The following is a 21,258-nucleotide window of genomic DNA, read 5'->3' as shown; positions in this document are numbered from 1 at the left end:
CGGTGAGGCTCGCGGAGCTCCAGGCGGCGGTGGACGGCGATGGGCGGACGCCGGGTGTCGGGGGCAATGGGATCGGGGGGAAGTGGGGGGAGTGGAGAGTGGGATCGGGCTAGGGTTTCCGTTGCGAGGGGATAAGGGAGTGAGTGGGGGCGGCCTGGGCCAGGTGGGTCGGAGTGGGCCGTTTCGGCCAGGGTGCTAGTGCTGGCCGGCTGGGCCGCTTGGCCGCTTGGCCCAGTTGGCCAGGGGGCTTCCTTTTCACTTTTTTTTGTTTGTGTTTCTTTTCTTTTATTGATTCTTTTCTGTTTTCGTTTATAATTCCTTTTATATTAGTTTTATGAAATATCAATTTAGCACCTAAATTAGTATCATCAATATAGGCCACTGCCAAACCTAGTTTTTAGCCGAAATATATTAGTTTAACATTTTCCTAATTTCAAAAGGAATTAAATTATTATTTTAGCCACTGTTTTTGATTAGTCTAGGGTAGTCAAGCATTTTACAAAATGTTGTTTCTCCACCAATATTACTAACTAATTATTTGTCACATCCAGAACATTTTGGTTTTAATATTTGAAAACTTTTATTGTTGAACTTGAATTTGAATTTTGAATCCAAACGGGATTGAATCATCGCGAGATTAACAACTGTAATCGTGGTGACATGGCATTGTTAGCAGAGATTGTTGGAGATATGCCCTAGAGGCAATAATAAATTAGTTATTATTATTTTATATTTCATTGTTCATGATAATCGTTTATTATCCATGCTAGAATTGTATTGATAGGAAACTCAGATACATGTGTGGATACATAGACAACACCTTGTCCCTAGTAAGCCTCTAGTTGACTAGCTCGTTGATCAATAGATGGTTACGGTTTCCTAACAATGGACATTGGATGTCGTTGATAACGGGATCACATCATTAGGAGAATGATGTGATGGACAAGACCCAATCCTAAGCCTAGCACAAGATCGTGTAGTTCGTATGCTAAAGGTTTTCTAATGCCAAGTATCATTTTCTTAGACCATGAGATTGTGCAACTCCCGGATACCATAGGAGTGCTTTGGGTGTGCCAAATGTCACGACGTAACTGGGTGGCTATAAAGGTGCACTACGGGTATCTCTGAAAGTGTCTGTTGGGTTGGCACGAATCGAGACTGGGATTTGTCACTCCGTGTAAACAGAGAGGTATCTCTGGGCCCACTCAGTAGGACATCATTATAATGTGCACAATGTGATCAAGGAGTTGATCACGGGATGATGTGTTACGAAATGAGTAAAGAGACTTGCCGGTAACGAGATTGCACAAGGTATTGGGATATCGACGATCGAATCTCGGGCAAGTATCGTACCGATAGACAAAGGGAATTGTATACGGGATTGATTGAATCCTTGACATCGTGGTTCATCCGATGAGATCATCGTGGAGCATGTGGGAGCCAACATGGGTATCCAGATCCCGCTGTTGGTTATTGACTCGAGAGTTGTCTCGGCCATGTCGGCATGACTCCCGAACCCGTAGGGTCTACACACTTAAGGTTCGATGACGCTAGGGTTATAGGGAAAGTATGTACGCGGTTACCGAATGTTGTTCGGAGTCCCGGATGAGATCCCGGACGTCACGAGGAGTTCCGGAATGGTCCGGAGGTAAAGATTGATATATAGGAAGTATGGTTTTGGCCACCGGAAGTGTTCCGGGCATCACCGGTAGTGTACCGGGACCACCGGAGGGGTCCGGGGTCCACCAGGTGGGGCCACCAGCCCCGGAGGCCTACATGGGCCAATAGTGGGAAGGGACCAGCCCCTAGGTGGGCTGGGGCGCCTCCCACCAAGGCCCAAGGCGCCTCCAAGAGGGGAGGGGGGCAAACCCTACGGCAGATGGGCCCTAAGGCCCACCCCAGGTGCGCCTCCCCCTCTCCCCCTTGTGGCCGCCACCCTAGATGGGATCTGGGGCTGCCGCGCCCCTTGGGGTGGGAACCCTAGAGGGGGCGCAGCCCCCTCCCCTCCCCTCCCCTATATATACTTGAGGTATGGGGGCTGCCCAACACACGATTTGATCTCTCTCTTGGCGCAGCCCTACCTCTCTCCCTCCTCGTCTCTCGTAGTGCTTGGTGAAGCCCTGCTGGAGTCCCGCACTCCTCCGCCACCACCACGCCGTCGTGCTGCTGCTAGACGTAGTCTTCCCCAACCTCTCCTTCTCCCCTTGCTGGATCAAGGCGTAGGAGACGTCACCGGGCTGCACGTGTGTTGAACGCGGAGGCGCCATTGTTCGGCGCTTAAATCGGAATCAACCGCGATCTGAATCGCTACGAGTACGAATCCTTCATCCGCGTTCTTGCAACGCTTCCGCTTAGCGATCTACAAGGGTATGTAGATGCACTCTCCTTCCCCTAGATTGATCTTGGTGATGCGTAGAAAATTTTAAATTTCTGCTACGATCCCCAACAGAGATTACTGTAGCTTAATTATCCGGGCGTCAAAATTCTCCTCCACTACAAGAAATTTCGTCCCGAGATTGAAGCAGGGAGTAAGGGGGAAAGTTCAGGTTACGATATTCTAAGGGATCTTCTCGAAGAAGTTAATCCCTTTCGTTGATGTCTTCAATTCTTTATTCCAATGCATCATGATGAAGTTGTCGTCCTTCCTTCAGGAACTTCACCGTACTTACGAAAGGGTAAGAAGGGAAAACTCGCTATGGATGGATTCTAACAAGATCGAGCATCAGACGATTAACTCAGGGAAGAAGCATAAGTATCTTCGATTTGAAACTTAAGAAGATATCGAGAGCAAAGTAAGAAGGTACCCTGAGAAGCTTCAAATGGATAGGCAACCGTTCGATGCCTAATCAGAAGGTGAAAGGGTTTCAGGGCAACGAGAATAGGTATTGCGCCTCATACCAGAATAGATCACTAGACAGGTGGTCCGTGAATTACATACGAAGTCAAGCGCGAGGAACAACCTTGGGAACAGGTGGTGTATAGGAGAGTCAGGTTTCGATCCTGTGGAACTGTGGGTTATGGGCCCACCATGTGGGATAAAAGTAGGAGTGGCGACATCTTGCATGGTCACGATAGCAAGGCATGTCAAAGGCTAGCCTGTTAGTTATGTCGGCAACAACATCGATACCAAGGGCGAGGGACGAAGAGAACCATTTTCCCTGCTCGTTGAACGAGACGGACCAATAGGCAAAGTTCTCGTCCATCGGTGGTTACCGGAATGTCATCAACAATAGTAATAGGTTCTTGCTGACAGAATTGTACACCGAGGTGTTTACATAAGCAGGAGAATATTGCTGCTTAGATCATATAGATCACAAGAAAGTTTCAAACAAACAATGGAAAGTAAAATATGATTATCATATTAAATAGAACAATGGAAAGGAAATTGTGTTAAAACACATATTTCAGGGGTATATCCTTTCCAAGGACAAGCGGAGCATGATGTCCAAGACAGTATAGAAAGTAAAAAACCATTAAGGTAAGGGGAAGGGATTTCATGATATTACCCATACAATGGTGTTTGGATAATTGAGCAAGAAAACATTTAGCATTGGGCTTCAAATGTTCTTGTCGAAAATCGGAGTACCACGGACATGCTTCGAGATAGCATTGACATGATCTTCAAGCAAAGGTCGGACTTTGGAAACACAAGGGATACATCAGGAACAACTTATAGAATAAGTCTTACAATTTCCTCATGCAAGAATGGATAACCTTGCTGAAAAGGAACTATAACAATAGGTCCTCCGGCCAGGTGTGCTAGGCATGACATCACCTTACCAGGTCATATAAAGACCAATGTTATAACTCTTGGAAATATGTTCCAACCATCATATCTGACCGAGATTCAGATCTGATTGGTGTCAGGATACCTCAGACTCAGGATGCCTGAGAAGAAAATGTGCGACAAATTGACGAGAAGGCATTATAAGATTCTCGGGAAATGAACTGTGGGAGCGAGTTCTGAAACAAGAGTTCATTAGTAAACCAAGGAGAGGATGAGGAGGTGGCTGATGGACTCAGCAACAATTCATCGAGAATTTCAAAGGATGGATTTCCACAATTATGTGAACAAGGAGATAACATTTGTTAGATCAAATGGTATAATGAGATATGCTCAAGGAAAACATACCCAATTAAACATCAGTTGAAAGGTGCACCCAAAATATGGGCTTATGTAGCATGACCGATGTTAGAATGGTGATTCGATAACCAATGGTCTAAGGATGAAATGTCGACCATTAACTTCAATGCAATAGGGTTACTAGAAGTTTTGAATTCACACCTCATAGTTCAATGGTTGGTAATCCGGTTAGAAACAACACGGGACCAAGATATGAATGGAGATGGCAAGAAGTATTACTGCACCAAGAATTTCCTAAGAGGTGGAGCAGTCCTCACAACGTCCTTGACATAAAAGACAGTAATACTTCAAGGTAGAACATAATACAAGTTGGATAGCAAGTTGCATCCATAACATGAACAAGTTTGTGATGAACGGAAGGCAATAAGGCAGTCGATGATAACATAAATCATTGGGGGCAAGGATGGTATTTCTCATCATGAATTCAATTGATATCCTGGAAGAGATCAGAATGCTGATGGTGATCACGACACATTTGTCGAGAGATTTCATGAAGATGTAATCGATCGGCGATGACATCAAGTCAAACGAATTATGAAGCGAAAGGTTATTGGAACCACGGTTAGGTCTCAAACTCGGAATCAAGTTTGTTGTTCAAGGAGAAATGATACGACGAGGAAGATCGATGTAAGATTAGCTCACCGTCGAAAGTTGTGCTTCGGGATTAAGGACCAGGTAGCACAGTTAAAATCGACCCGATAATGACATAGCCGAGCAGGCTAGGAATGACGTGATCGAGTTCAAACTCGTAAGTAATGAAGGTTACCAAGAGTTTAATCGTGGTGTGGACTCAATTCAGTTATCGATGTCTTTGAGTGTTTAATAACTCAGAGCTCATGGAAAAAATGGAATCAAAGAGAATTCAGTACTTGATGAAGAACTCATAAGAAGTTGTGTAGTTCCATAATAATCTTGAGATACCAGGGGGTAATACTCGATGACAGATCAAAATAGTGATTGGACTGGGGTATTGCTCTGCGGAGCACAAGTGCTTAAACTTGCACGAGAAAAGGTATTTAAAGGAGAACATGGTCGGAACCACGATTGCAAAGGATCAATTCACCGACATCAAAAGATATTTTATCAAGGAAATAGTTACTATTACAAGAAGCTTCCATGATAGGATCTACATCGTGTCCATGGGCATGAACACAAAGTTCAAGGTCGACTCCCACTTCCTCAATGCATAACCTTTCATTCACTTCTCACTCTTATTAAAAAGGATTTGATTGTGGAAACCTACCTGGGGAATTAACAGAGGAGTATGACCCGTGAAAACTTTCGGGTTCACACAGATTAAGGAAGGCATAGGTTCAAGCCATCGGGGCTTCTTAGAACATATACCACGAACTTCAGGAGTAAATAACACAAGCTCAAAAGTAGAGCATGGTTGACAAAGCAGAGCATACAATTTACCAAAGGCATTATATACCTGTGGAAAGGCTCACAAGGTTATTGAATATGACGGACGATGTCGGATGAAATCCAACAGTGGATCGGGCGATCCACAACGGAGCTGGTGTGAGTATCGGTACTCAATCAGAGGAAGAAAGAATGCACATGCATCATAATATAAAACATCTGAATAATTCGATGCTTAGATAACAAAGGAATTATGATTTCCAAAACAAAGGATCAGAAGCAGACACTCTGATCAAGGATAGATAAGTTGGATAGACGAGTGGCACAATTGACGACAAATAGTTTGGTCGAGAACCAGCTCATGTTCAAAATGACGTTTGAGCCGGAAAGATAATTTAAAAGGATCAACTGATGATTAGATGCATTCGCACTCATGTTGAATCAATAGGATCAAAATGATGGTGTCTAAGGATACTAATGAATATTGCCAGACATATGGAAAGCCTCCATAATGCAAGCAGACAAGTATTGCAGAGCAATAAGCTACTGAGGATTTTTGGAGGATCGAATAGTATTTTGAAGACCATTGTGAAACACATGAACAACTGGGGATGAGCGGATACTCGATAAGGGCGCGAAATTATCCGTAGGGGTATTCAGGTGGCAAGGAACTGCAAGGCAGTAGGCACAAAATATTCTCGGAACAATAGAGAGAATTTTTGGTGTATCTTGTAATAACAAGATCAATGGGATTTGAAAGGGCAAGTGTATGTAGTTATCCATAATGATATAACAGTGGTAGGGAATTTGCAAAGGCGATGGGCATAAAGTCTCGAAAGAGTAGCAGAGAGTAACTTCGAAATCTTCTAGTGCAGTGGATGATCATCTGGTCTGAAAGGTCTCTTCGGGTGGATGTGATCACGAGACCCTAAAGTTAGATTTTAGCAAATTCATTTAATCCGAAATAGGGGAGAGACTAGAGTCCCGGAATAAAGATCGAGGAGTAAAGGATCCTAGTACCACCCAATGGCGACGTGGGCCCGTAAGCCGCACAACCATGTTAATAAAAACCTTTTCAATGACTAGACTCAACTTCGGCCAAGGAGTTGGAAGGGGGATTCCTACAGGCAGTCGGCTCTGATACCAACTTGTGGCGCCCCCGATTCAATTGTACACTAATCATACACGCAAACGTGTACGATCAAGATCAGGGACTCACGGGAAGATATCACAACACAACTCTACAAATAAAATAAGCCATACAAGCATCATATTACAAGCAAGGGCCTCGAGGGCTCGAATACAAGAGCTCGATCATAGAAGAGTCAGCGGAAGCAACAATATCTGAGTACAGACATAAGTTAAACAAGTTTTCCTTAAGAAGGCTAGCACAAACTGGGATACAGATCGAAAGAGGCGCAGGCCTCCTGCCTGGGATCCTCCTAAACTACTCCTGGTCGTCGTCAGCGGGCTGCACGTAGTAGTAGGCACCTCCCGAGTAGTAGTAGTCATCGTTGACGGTGGCGTCTGGCTCCTGGGCTCCAACGTTTGGTCGCAGCAATCGGGTATAGAAAGGGGAAAAGAAGGAACAAAGCAATCGCGAGTACTCATCCAAAGTACTCACAAGCAAGGAGCTACACTACATATGTATGCATTGGTATCAAATGAAATAAGGGTATCATATGTGGACTGAACTGCAGAATGCCGGAATAAGAGGGGGATAGCTAGTTCTTTCAAAGACTACGCTTCTGGTAACCTCCATCTTGCAGCAGAAGAAGAGAGTAGATGGTAAGTTCACCCAGTATCATCGCTTAGCATAATCCTAACCGATGATCCTCCCTTCGTCGCCCTGTGAAAGAGCGATCACCGGTTGTATCTGGCACTTGGAAGGGTGTGTTTTATTAAGTATTCGGTTCTAGTTGTCATAAGGTCAAGGTACAACTCCAGGTCGTCCTTTTACCGAGGGACACGACTATTCGAATAGATCAACTTCCCTGCAGGGGTGCACCACATAACCCAACACGCTCGATCCCATTTGGCCGGACACATTTTCCTGTGTCATGCCCGGCCTTGGAAGATGAACACGTTGCAGCCCTACCTAGGCACAACAGAGAGGTCAGCACGCCGGTCTAAACCCTATGGCGCAGGGGTCTGGTTAAGGAAATATGCCCTAGAGGCAATAATAAAGTTATTATTTTATTTCCTTATATCATGATAAATGTTTATTATTCATGCTAGAATTGTATTATCCGGAAACATAATACTTGCGTGAATACATAGACAAACTAAACGTCACTAGTGTGCCTCTACTTGACTAGCTCGTTAATCAAAGATGGTTATGTTTCCTAACCATGGACATGTGTTGTCATTTGATTAACGGGATCACATCATTAGGAGAATGATGTGATTGACATGACCCATTCCATTAGCTTAGCACCCGATCATTTAGTATGTTGCTATTGCTTTCTTCATGACTTATACATGTTCCTATGACTATGAGATTATGCAACTCCCGTTTGCCGGAGGAACACTTTATGTGCTACCAAATGTCACAACGTAACTGCGTGATTATAAAGGAGCTCTATAGGTGTCTCCAAAGGTACATGTTGGGTTGGCATATTTCGAGATTAGGATTTGTCACTCCGATTGTCGGAGAGGTATCTCTGGGCCCTCTCGGTAATGCACATCACATAAGCCTTGCAAGCATTGCAACTAATGAGTTAGTTGCGAGATGATGTATTACGAAACGAGTAAAGAGACTTGCCGGTAACGAGATTGAACTAGGTATTGAGATACCGACGATCGAATCTCGGGCAAGTAACATACCGATGACAAAGGGAACAACGTATGTTGTTATGCGGTCTGACCGATAAAGATCTTCATAGAATATGTAGGATACAATATGAGCATCCAGGTTCCGCTATTGGTTATTGACCGGAGACATGTCTCGGTCATGTCTACATTGTTCTCGAACCCGTAGGGTCCGCACGCTTAATGTTATGATGACAGTTTTATTATGAGTTTATATATTTTGATGTACTGAAGTTTGTTCGGAGTCCCGGATGTGATCACGGACATGACGAGGAGTCTCGAAATGGTCGAGACATAAAGATTGATATATTGGAAGCCTATGTTTGGACATTGGAAGTGTTCCGAGTGAAAACGACATTTTACCGGAATACCGGGAGGTTACCGGAACCCCCCGGTAACCTAATGGGCCTTAATGGGCCTAGTGGAGGAAGAGGAGAGGAGGCCTAGGGGCTGCCGCACGCCCCTCCCCCCAAGTCCGAATTGGACAAGGAGGGGGCGGCGCCCCCCCCCCCCTTTCCTTTCTTCCCTTTCCTCCTTCCCCCCAAGTCCTAATCCAACTAGGGAAAGGGGGGGGGAGTCCTACTCCCGGTAGGAGTAGGACTCCTCCTGCGCGCCTCCTCCTAGGGCCGGCCACACCCCCCTCGCTCCTTTATATACGGGGGCAAGGGGGCACCTCTAGACACACAAGTTGATCCTCGTGATCGTTTTCTTAGCCGTGTGCGGTGCCCCCTTCCACCATACTCCTCGATAATATTGTAGCGGTGCTTAGGCGAAGCCCTGCGACGGTAGAACATCAAGATCGTCACCACGCCGTCGTGCTGACGGAACTCTTCCCCGACACTTTGCTGGATCGGAGTCCGGGGATCGTCATCAAGCTGAATGTGTGCAGAACTCGGAGGTGTCGTACGTTCGGTACTTGGATCGGTCGGATCGGGAAGACGTACGACTACTTCCTCTACGTTGTGTCAACACTTCCGTTGCCGGTCTACGAGGGTACGTAGACAACACTCTCCCCTCTTGTTGCTATGCATCACCATAATCTTGCGTGGCATCGGAGCCTAGGTTTTATGTGTTGATGTTATATGCACGAGTAGAACACAAGTGAGTTGTGGGCGATATAAGTCATACTGCTTACCAGTATGTCATACTTTGGTTTGGCGCTATTGTTGGATGAAGCGGCCCGGATCGACATTACGTGTACGCTTATGTGAGACTGGTTCTACTGACATGCTTTGCACACAGGTGGCTGGCGGGTGTCAGTTTCTCCAACTTTAGTTGAACCGAATGTGGCTATGCCCGGTCCTTGCGAAGGTTAAAACAGCACCAACTTGACAAACTATCGTTGTGATTTTGATGCGTAGGTAAGATTGGTTCTTACTTAAGCCCGTAGCAGCCACGTAAAACTTGCAACAACAAAGTAGAGGACGTCTAACTTGTTTTTGCAGGGCATGTTGTGATGTGATATGGTCAAGACATGATGCTAAATTTTATTGTATGAGATGATCATGTTTTGTAACCGAGTTATCGGCAACTGGCAGGAGCCATATGGTTGTCGCTTTATTGTATGCAATGCAATTGTGCTGTAATGCTTTACTTTATTACTAAGCGGTAGCGATAGTCGTGGAAGCATAAGATTGGCGAGACAACAACGATGCTACGATGGTGATCAAGGTGTTGCGCCGGTGACGATGGTGATCATAACGGTGCTTCGAAGATGGAGATCACAAGCACAAGATGATGATGGCCATATCATATCACTTATATTGATTGCATGTGATGTTTATCTTTTATGCATCTTATCTTGCTTTGATTGACGGTAGCATTTTAAGATGATCTCTCACTAATTATCAAGAAGTGTTCTCCCTGAGTATGCACCGTTGCGAAAGTTCTTTGTGCTGAGACACCATGTGATGATCAGGTGTGATAGGCTCTACGTTCAAATACAACGGGCGCAAAACAGTTGCACACGCGGAATACTCAGGTTATAGTTGACGAGCCAAGCATATACAGATATGGCCTCGGAACATGGAGACCGAAAGGTCGAGCTGAATCATATAGTAGATATGATCAACATAGTGATGTTCACCAATGAAACTACTCCATCTCACGTGATGATCGGACTTGGTCAAGTTGATTTGGATCACGAGATCACTTAGAGGATTAGAGGGATGTCTATCTAAGTGGGAGTTCTTTAGTAATATGATTAACTGAACTTAAATTTATCATGAACTTAGTACCTGATAGTATCTTGCTTGTTTATGTTTGATTGTAAATAGATGGCCCGTGCTGTTGTTCCGTTGAATTTCAATGTGTTCCTTGAGAAAGCAAAGTTGAAAGATGTGAAGGAAATATGCCCTAGAGGCAATAATAAAGTTATTATTTATTTCCTTATAATCATGATAAATGTTTATTATTCATGCTAGAATTGTATTTACTGGAAACATAATACATGTGTGAATACATAGACAAACAGAGTGTCACTAGTATGCCTCTACTTGACTAGCTCGTTAATCAAAGATGGTTATGTTTCCTAACCATGAACAATGAGTTGTTATTTGATTAACGAGGTCACATCATTAGTAGAATGATCTGATTGACATGACCCATTCCATTAGCTTAGCACCCGATTGTTTAGTATGTTGCTATTGCTTTCTTCATGACTTATACATGTTCCTATGACTATGAGATTATGCAACTCCCGTTTACCGGAGGAACACTTTGGGTACTACCAAACGTCACAACGTAACTGGGTGATTATAAAGGAGTACTACAGGTGTCTCCAATGGTCGATGTTGGGTTGGCGTATTTCGAGATTAGGATTTGTCACTCCGATTGTCGGAGAGGTATCTCTGGGCCCTCTCGGTAATACACATCACATAAGCCTTGCAAGCATTACAACTAATATGTTAGTTGTGAGATGATGTATTACGGAACGAGTAAAGAGACTTGCCGGTAACGAGATTGAACTAGGTATTGGATACCGACGATTGAATCTCGGGCAAGTAACATACCGATGATAAAGGGAACAACGTATGTTGTTATGCGGTCTGACCGATAAAGATCTTCGTAGAATATGTAGGAGCCAATATGGGCATCCAGGTCCCGCTATTGGTTATTGACCGGAGACGTGTCTCGGTCATGTCTACATTGTTCTCGAACCCGTAGGGTCCGCACGCTTAAGGTTACGATGACAGTTATATTATGAGTTTACATGTTTTGATGTACCGAAGGAGTTCGGAGTCCCGGATGAGATCGGGGACATGACGAGGAGTCTCGAAATGGTCGAGACGTAAAGATTCATATATTGGATGATATGGTTAGGCCAAGGGGTCAAGCCCATGAGGCTTTAGGTCGGTGCAAAAAGGAGTTTTGCGGAGGCCAGGGGGCCAAACGCCGGAGACCCTGGCGTCTGGCCCTGGGCCAGACGCCGAGGCCCATGGCGTCTGGGCCAGACGCCAAGGATTGTGGCGTTTGGTCCTGGAGTCCGAGTGGGACTCTTGCCTTTCGGGCAAAACCGACTTTGAGGAGGCTTTTGCTCCAAGTTTCGACCCCGGGGCTCAACATATAAATAGAGGGGCAGGGCTAGCACCAAAGGGATAAGAAGTTGATCCACGTGATCTATTCCTTAGCCGTGTGCGGCGGCCCCAGCCACCATATTCCTCGATAATACTGTAGCGGAGTTTAGGCGAAGCCCTGCTGCTGTAGTTCATCAAGATCGTCACCACGCCGTCGTGCTGACGGAACTCTTCCCCGACACTTTGCTGGATCGGAGTCCGGGGATCGTCATCGAGCTGAACGTGTGCTCGAACTCGGAGGTGCCGTAGTTTCGGTGCTTGATCGGTTGGATCGAGAAGACGTACGACTACTTCCTCTACGTCGTGTCATCGCTTCCGCAGTCGGTCTGCGTTGGGTACGTAGACAATACTCTCCCCTCGTTGCTATGCATCACATGATCTTGCGTGTGCGTAGGAATTTTTTTGAAATTACTACGAAACCCAACAGTGGCATCCGAGCCTAGGTTATTGATGTTGATGTTATATGCACGAGTAGAACACAAGTGAGTTGTGGACGATACAAGTCATACTGCCTACCAGCATGTCATATTTTGGTTCGGCGGTATTGTTGGACGAGACGACCCAGACCAACCTTACGCGTACGCTTACGCGAGACCGGTTCCCTCGACGTGCTTTGCACAGAGATGGCTTGCGGGCGACTGTCTCTCCAACTTTAGTTGAACCAAGTATGGCTACGCCCAGTCCTTGCGAAGGTTAAAACGGAGTCTATTTGACAAACTATCGTTGTGGTTTTGATGCGTAGGTGAGATTGGTTCTTACTTAAGCCCGTAGCAGCCACGTAAAACATGCAACAACAAAGTAGAGGACGTCTAACTTGTTTTTGCAGGGCATGTTGTGATGTGATATGGTCAAGGCATGATGCTGAATTTTATTGTATGAGATGATCATGTTTTGTAACCAAGTTATCGGCAACTGGCAGGAGCCATATGATTGTCGCTTTATTGTATGCAATGCAATCGCGATGTAATGCTTAACTTTATTACTAAACGGTAGTGATAGTCGTGAAAGCATAAGATTGGCGAGACAACAACGATGCTACGATGGAGATCAAGGTGTCGCGCCGGTGACGATGGTGATCATGACGGTGCTTCGGAGATGGAGATCACAAGCACGAGATGATGATGGCCATATCATATCACTTATATTGATTGCATGTGATGTTTATCTTTTTATGCATCTTATCTTGCTTTGATTGACGGTAGCATTATAAGATGATCTCTCATTAAATTATCAAGAAGTGTTCTCCCTGAGTATGCACCGTTGCCAAAGTTCGTCGTGCCCAGACACCACGTGATGATCGGGTGTGATAAGCTCTACGTCCATCTACAACGGGTGCAAGCCAGTTTTTGCACACGCAGAATACTCAGGTTAAACTTGACGAGCCTAGCATATGCAGATATGGCCTCGGAACACGGAGACCGAAAGGTTGAGCGTGAATCATATAGTAGATATGATCAACATAACGATGTTCACCATTGAAAACTACTCCATCTCACGTGATGATCGATTATGGTTTAGTTGATTTGGATCACGTAATCACTTAGAAGATTAGAGGGATGTCTATCTAAGTGGGAGTTCTTAAGTAATACGATTAATTGAACTTAAATTTATCATGAACTTAGTACCTGATAGTATCTTGCTTGTTTATGTTAATTGTAGATAGATGGCTCGTGCTGTTGTTCCGTTGAATTTTAATGCGTTCCTTGAGAAAGCAAAGTTGAAAGATGATGGTAGCAATTACACGGACTAGGTCCGTAACTTGAGGATTATCCTCATTGCTGCACAGAAGAATTACATCCTGGAAGCACCGCTGGGTGCCAGGCCTGCTGCTGGAGCAACGCCAGATGTTATGAACGTCTGGCAGAGCAAAGCTGATGACTACTCGATAGTTCAGTGTGCCATGCTTTACGGCTTAGAATCGGGACTTCAACGACGTTTTGAACGTCATGGAGCATATGAGATGTTCCAGGAGTTGAAGTTAATATTTCAAGCAAATGCCCGGATTGAGAGATATGAAGTCTCCAATAAGTTCTATAGCTGCAAGATGGAGGAGAATAGTTCTGTCAGTGAGCATATACTCAAAATGTCTGGGTATAATAATCACTTGATTGAATTGGGAGTTAATCTTCTGGATGATTGCGTCATCGACAGAATTCTCCAATCACTGCCACCAAGCTACAAGAGCTTCGTAATGAACTATAATATGCAATGGATGAACAAGACTATTCCCGAGCTCTTCGCAATGCTGAAAGCTGCGGAGGTAGAAATCAAGAAGGAGCATCAAGTGTTGATGGTTAACAAGACCACTAGTTTCAAGAAAAAGGGCAAAGGGAAGAAAAAGGGGAACTTCAAGAAGAACGGCAAGAAAGTTGCTGCTCAAGAGAAGAAACCCAAGTCTGGACCTAAGCCTGAAACTGAGTGCTTCTACTGCAAGCAGACTGGTCACTGGAAGCGGAACTGCCCCAAGTATTTGGCGGATAAGAAGGATGGCAAGGTGAACAAAGGTATATGTGATATACATGTTATTGATGTGTACCTTACTAGAGCTCGCAGTAGCACCTGGGTATTTGATACTGGTTCTGTTGCTAATATTTGCAACTCGAAACAGGGACTACAGAATAAGCGGGCACTGGCAAAGGACGAGGTGACGATGCGCGTGGGAAACGGTTCCAAAGTCGATGTGATCGCAGTCGGCACGCTACCTCTACATCTACCTTCGGGATTAATATTAGACCTAAGTAATTGTTATTTGGTGCCAGCGTTGAGCATGAACATTATATCTGGATCTTGTTTAATGCGAGACGGTTATTCATTTAAATCAGAGAATAATGGTTGTTCTATTTATATGAGTAATATCTTTTATGGTCATGCACCCTTGAAGAGTGGTCTATTTTTATTGAATCTCGATAGTAGTAATACACATATTCATAATGTTGAAGCCAAAAGATGCAGAGTTGATAATGAAAGTGCAACTTATTTGTGGCACTGTCGTTTAGGTCATGAAGAAACTCCATACCGATGGACTTTTGGAACCACTTGATTATGAATCACTTGGTACTTGCGAACCGTGCCTCATGGGCAAGATGACTAAAACACCGTTCTCCGGTACTATGGAGAGAGCAACAGATTTGTTGGAAATCATACATACCGATGTATGTGGCCCGATGAATATTGAGGCTCGTGGCGGATATCGTTATTTTCTCACCTTCACAGATGATTTAAGCAGATATGGGTATATTTACTTAATGAAACATAAGTCTGAAACATTTGAAAAGTTCAAAGAATTTCAGAGTGAAGTTGAAAATCATCGTAACAAGAAAATAAAGTTTCTACGATCTGATCGTGGAGGAGAATATTTGAGTTACGAGTTTGGTGTACATTTGAAAAACTGTGGAATAGTTTCGCAACTCACGCCACCCGGAACACCACAACGTAATGGTGTGTCCGAACGTCGTAATCGTACTTTACTAGATATGGTGCGATCTATGATGTCTCTTACTGATTTACCGCTATCATTTTGGGGATATGCTTTAGAGACGGCCGCATTCACGTTAAATAGGGCACCATCAAAATCCGTTGAGACGACGCCTTATGAACTGTGGTTTGGCAAGAAACCAAAGTTGTCGTTTCTTAAAGTTTGGGGCTGCGATGCTTATGTGAAAAAGCTTCAACCTGATAAGCTCGAACCCAAATCGGAGAAATGTGTCTTCATAGGATACCCAAAGGAAACTGTTGGGTACACCTTCTATCACAGATCCGAAGGCAAAACATTCGTTGCTAAGAATGGATCATTTCTAGAGAAGGAGTTTCTCTCGAAAGAAGTGAGTGGGAGGAAAGTAGAACTTGACGAGGTAACTGTACCTGCTCCCTTACTGGAAAGTATTTCATCACAGAAAACTGTTTCAGTGACACCTACACCAGTTAGTGAGGAAGCCAATGATAATGATCATGAAACTTCAGATCAAGATACTACTGAACCGCGTAGATCAACCAGAGTAAGATCCGCACCAGAGTGGTACGGTAATCCTGTTCTGGAGGTCATGCTACTAGATCATGATGAACCTACGAACTATGAAGAAGCGATGGTGAGCCCAGATTCCGTAAAGTGGCTTGAAGCCATGAAATCTGAGATGGGATCCATGTATGAGAACAAAGTATGGACTTTGGTTGACTTGCCCGATGATCGGCAAGCAATTGAGAATAAATGGATTTTTAAGAAGAAGACTGACGCTGATGGTAATGTTACTGTCTACAAAGCTCGACTTGTCGCAAAAGGTTTTCGGCAAGTTCAAGGAATTGACTACGATGAGACCTTCTCACCCGTAGCGATGCTTAAGTCCGTCCGAATCATGTTAGCAATTGCCGCATTTTATGATTATGAAATTTGGCAAATGGATGTCAAAACTGCATTCCTGAATGGATTTCTGGAAGAAGAGTTGTATATGATGCAACCAGAAGGTTTTGTCGATCCAAAGGAAGCTAACAAAGTGTGCAAGCTCCAGCGATCCATTTATGGACTGGTGCAAGCCTCTCGGAGTTGGAATAAACGTTTTGATAGTGTAATCAAAGCATTTGGTTTTATACAGACTTTCGGAGAAGCCTGTATTTACAAGAAAGTGAGTGGGAGCTCTGTAGCATTTCTGATATTATATGTGGATGACATATTACTGATTGGAAATGATATAGAATTTCTGGATAGCATAAAAGGATACTTGAATAAAAGTTTTTCAATGAAAGACCTCGGTGAAGCTGCTTACATATTAGGCATTAAGATCTATAGAGATAGATCAAGACGCTTAATTGGACTTTCACAAAGTACATACCTTGACAAAATTTTGAAGAAATTCAAAATGGATCAAGCAAAGAAAGGGTTCTTGCCTGTGTTACAAGGTGTGAAATTGAGTAAGACTCAATGCCCGACCACTGCAGAAGATAGAGAGAATATGAAAGATGTTCCCTATGCATCAGCCATAGGCTCTATCATGTATGCAATGCTGTGTACCAGACCTGATGTGTGCCTTGCTATAAGTTTAGCAGGGAGGTACCAAAGTAATCCAGGAATGGATCACTGGACAGCGGTCAAGAACATCCTGAAATACCTGGAAAGGACTAAGGATATGTTTCTCGTATATGGAAGTGACAAAGAGCTCATCGTAAAAGGTTACGTTGATGCAAGCTTTGACACTGATCCGGACGATTCTAAATCGCAAACCGGATACGTGTTTACATTAAACGGTGGAGCTGTCAGTTGGTGCAGTTCTAAACAAAGCGTCATAGCGGGATCTACATGTGAAGCGGAATACATAGCTGCTTCGGAAGCAGCAAATGAAGGAGTCTGGATGAAGGAGTTCATATCCGATCTAGGTGTCATACCTAGTGCATCGGGTCCAATAAAAATCTTTTGTGACAATACTGGTGCAATTGCCTTGGCAAAGGAATCCAGATTTCACAAAAGGACCAAACACATCAAGAGACGCTTCAACTCCATCCGGGATCTAGTCCAGGTGGGAGACATAGAGATTTGCAAGATACATACGGATCTGAATGTTGCAGACCCATTGACTAAGCCTCTTCCACAAGCAAAACATGATCAACACCAAAGCTCCATGGGTGTTAGATTCATTACAGTGTAATCTAGATTATTGACTCTAGTGCAAGTGGGAGACTGAAGGAAATATGCCCTAGAGGCAATAATAAAGTTATTATTTATTTCCTTATAATCATGATAAATGTTTATTATTCATGCTAGAATTGTATTTACCGGAAACATAATACATGTGTGAATACATAGACAAACAGAGTGTCACTAGTATGCCTCTACTTGACTAGCTCGTTAATCAAAGATGGTTATGTTTCCTAACCATGAACAATGAGTTGTTATTTGATTAACGAGGTCACATCATTAGTAGAATGATCTGATTGACATGACCCATTCCATTAGCTTAGCACCCGATCGTTTAGTATGTTGCTATTGCTTTCTTCATGACTTATACATGTTCCTATGACTATGAGATTATGCAACTCCCGTTTACCGGAGGAACACTTTGGGTACTACCAAACGTCACAACGTAACTGGGTGATTATAAAGGAGTACTACAGGTGTCTCCAATGGTCGATGTTGGGTTGGCGTATTTCGAGTTTAGGATTTGTCACTCCGATTGTCGGAGAGGTATCTCTGGGCCCTCTCGGTAATACACATCACATAAGCCTTGCAAGCATTACAACTAATATGTTAGTTGTGAGATGATGTATTACGGAACGAGTAAAGAGACTTGCCGGTAACGAGATTGAACTAGGTATTGGATACCGACGATCGAATCTCGGGCAAGTAACATACCGATGACAAAGGGAACAACGTATGTTGTTATGCGGTCTGACCGATAAAGATCTTCGTAGAATATGTAGGAGCCAATATGGGCATCCAGGTCCCGCTATTGGTTATTGACCGGAGACGTGTCTCGGTCATGTCTACATTGTTCTCGAACCCGTAGGGTCCGCACGCTTAAGGTTACGATGACAGTTATATTATGAGTTTATGCATTTTGATGTACCGAAGGTTGTTCGGAGTCCCAGATGTGATCACGGACATGACGAGGAGTCTCGAAATGGTCGAGACATAAAGATTGATATATTGGAAGTCTATGTTTGGACATCGGAAGTGTTTCGGGTGAAATCGGGATTTTACCGGGTTACCGGGAGGTTACCGGAACCCCCCGGGAGCCATATGGGCCATCATGGGCCTTAGTGGAAAGGAGAAAGGGGCAGCCCAAGGGGGCTGCGCGCCTCCCCCCTTCCCCTAGTCCTATTAGGACTAGGAGAGGTGGCCGGCCACCCCTCTCCCTCTTTCCCCCTTGGGAATCCTAGTTGGAATAGGATTGGGGGGGGGGGAGTCCTACTCCCGGTAGGAGTAGGACTCCTCCTGCGCCTCTCCCTCTTGGCCGGCGCCCCCTTCCCCCTTGGCTCCTTTATATACGGAGGCAGGGGCACCTCTAAACACACAAGTTGACACAAGTTGATCCACGTGATCGATTCCTTAGCCGTGTGCGGTGCCCCCTGCCACCATATTCCTCGATAATACTGTAGCGGGGTTTAGGCGAAGCCCTGCTGCTGTAGTTCATCAAGATCGTCACCACGCCGTCGTGCTGACGAAACTCTTCCCCGACACTTTGCTAGATCGGAGTCCGGGGATCGTCATCGAGCTGAACGTGTGCTCGAACTCGGAGGTGCCGTAGTTTCGGTGCTTGATCGGTTGGATCGTGAAGACGTACGACTACTTCCTCTACGTCGTGTCATCGCTTCCGCAGTCGGTCTGCGTTGGGTACGTAGACAACACTCTCCTCTCGTTGCTATGCATCACATGATCTTGTGTGCGCGTAGGAAAATTTTTGAAATTACTACGAAACCCAACAAGATGATGGTAGCAATTACACGGACTGGGTCCGTAACTTGAGGATTATCCTCATTGCTGCACAGAAGAATTACGTCCTGGAAGCACCGCTGGGTGCCAGGCCTGCTGCTGGAGCAACACCAAATGTTATGAACGTTTGGCAGAGCAAAGCTGATGACTACTCGATAGTTCAGTGTGCCATGCTTTACGGCTTAGAATCGGGACTTCAACAACGTTTTGAACGTCATGGAGCATATGAGATGTTCCAGGAGTTGAAGTTAATATTTCAAGCAAATGCCCGGATTGAGAGATATGAAGTCTCCAATAAGTTCTATAGCTGCAAGATGGAGGAGAACAGTTCTGTCAGTGAGCATATACTCAAAATGTCTGGGTATAATAATCACTTGATTCAATTGGGAGTTAATCTTCCAGATGATTGCGTCGTTGACAGAATTCTCTAATCACTTCCACTTAGCTACAAGAGCTTCGTAATGAACTATTATATGCAAGGGATGAATAAGACAATTCCGGAGCTCTTCGCAATGCTGAAAGCCGCGGAGGTAGAAATCAAAAGGAGCATCAAGTGTTGATGGTCAACAAGACCACTAGTTTCAAGAAAAAGGGCAAAGGGAAGAAGAAGGGGAACTTCAAAAAGAACAGCAAGCAAGTTGTTGCTCAGGAGAAGAAACCCAAATCTGGACCTAAGCCTGAAACTGAGTGCTTCTACTGCAAGTAGACTGGTCACTGGAAGCGGAACTGCCCCAAGTATTTAGCGGATAAGAAGGATGGAAAGGTGAACAAAGGTATATGTGATATACATGTTATTGATGTGTACCTTACTAATGCTCGCAGTAGCACCTGAGTATTTGATACTGGTTCTGTTGCTAATATTTGCAACTCGAAACAGGGACTACGGAATAAGCGAAGATTGGCTAAGGACAAGGTGACGATGTGCATGGGAAATGGTTCCAAAGTCGATGTGATCGCGGTCGGCACGCTACCTCTACATCTACCTTCGGGATTAGTATTAGACCTAAATAATTGTTATTTGGTGCCAGCGTTAAGCATGAACATTATATTTGGATCTTATTTGATGCGAGACGGTTATTCATTTAAATCAGAGAATAATGGTTGTTCTATTTATATGAGTAATATCTTTTATGGTCATGCACCCTTGAAGAGTGGTCTATTCTTATTAAATCTCGATAGTAGTGACACACATATTCATAATATTGAAGCCAAAAGAGGCAGAGTTGATAATGATAGTGCAACTTATTTGTGGCACTGCCGTTTAGGTCATATCGGTGTAAAGCGCATGAAGAAACTCCATACTGATGGACTTTTGGAACCACTTGATAATTAATCACTTGGTACTTGCGAACCGTGCCTCATGGGCAAGATGACTAAAATGCCATTCTCCGGTACTATGGAGAGAGCAACAGATTTGTTGGAAATCATGCATACAGATGTATGTGGTCCGATGAATATTGAGGCTCGTGGCGGATATCGTTATTTTCTCACCTTCACAGATGACTTAAGCAGATATGGGTATATCTACTTAATGAAACATAAGTCTGAAACATTTGAAAAGTTCAAAGAATTTCAGAGTGAAGTTGAAAATCATCATAACAAGAAAATAAAATTCCTACGATCTGATCATGGAGAAGAATATTTGAGTTACGAGTTTGGTGTACATTTGAAACAATGCGGAATAGTTTCGCAACTCACGCCACCCGGAACACCACAGCGTAATGGTGTGTCCGAACGTCGTAATCATACTTTACTAGATATGGTGCGATCTATGATGTCTCTTACTGATTTACCGCTACCGTTTTGGGGTTATGCGTTAGAGACGGCCGCATTCATGTTAAATAGGGCACCATCAAAATCCGTTGCGATGACGCCTTATGAAATGTGGTTTGGCAAGAAACCAAAGTTGTCGTTTCTGAAAGTTTGGGGCTGCGATGCTTATGTGAAAA

This window comes from Triticum dicoccoides, chromosome 1A, assembly GCF_002162155.2.
Source record: "Triticum dicoccoides isolate Atlit2015 ecotype Zavitan chromosome 1A, WEW_v2.0, whole genome shotgun sequence".
NCBI lineage: Eukaryota > Viridiplantae > Streptophyta > Magnoliopsida > Poales > Poaceae > Triticum > Triticum dicoccoides.
Note: the sequence above shows the minus strand (reverse complement) of the source record.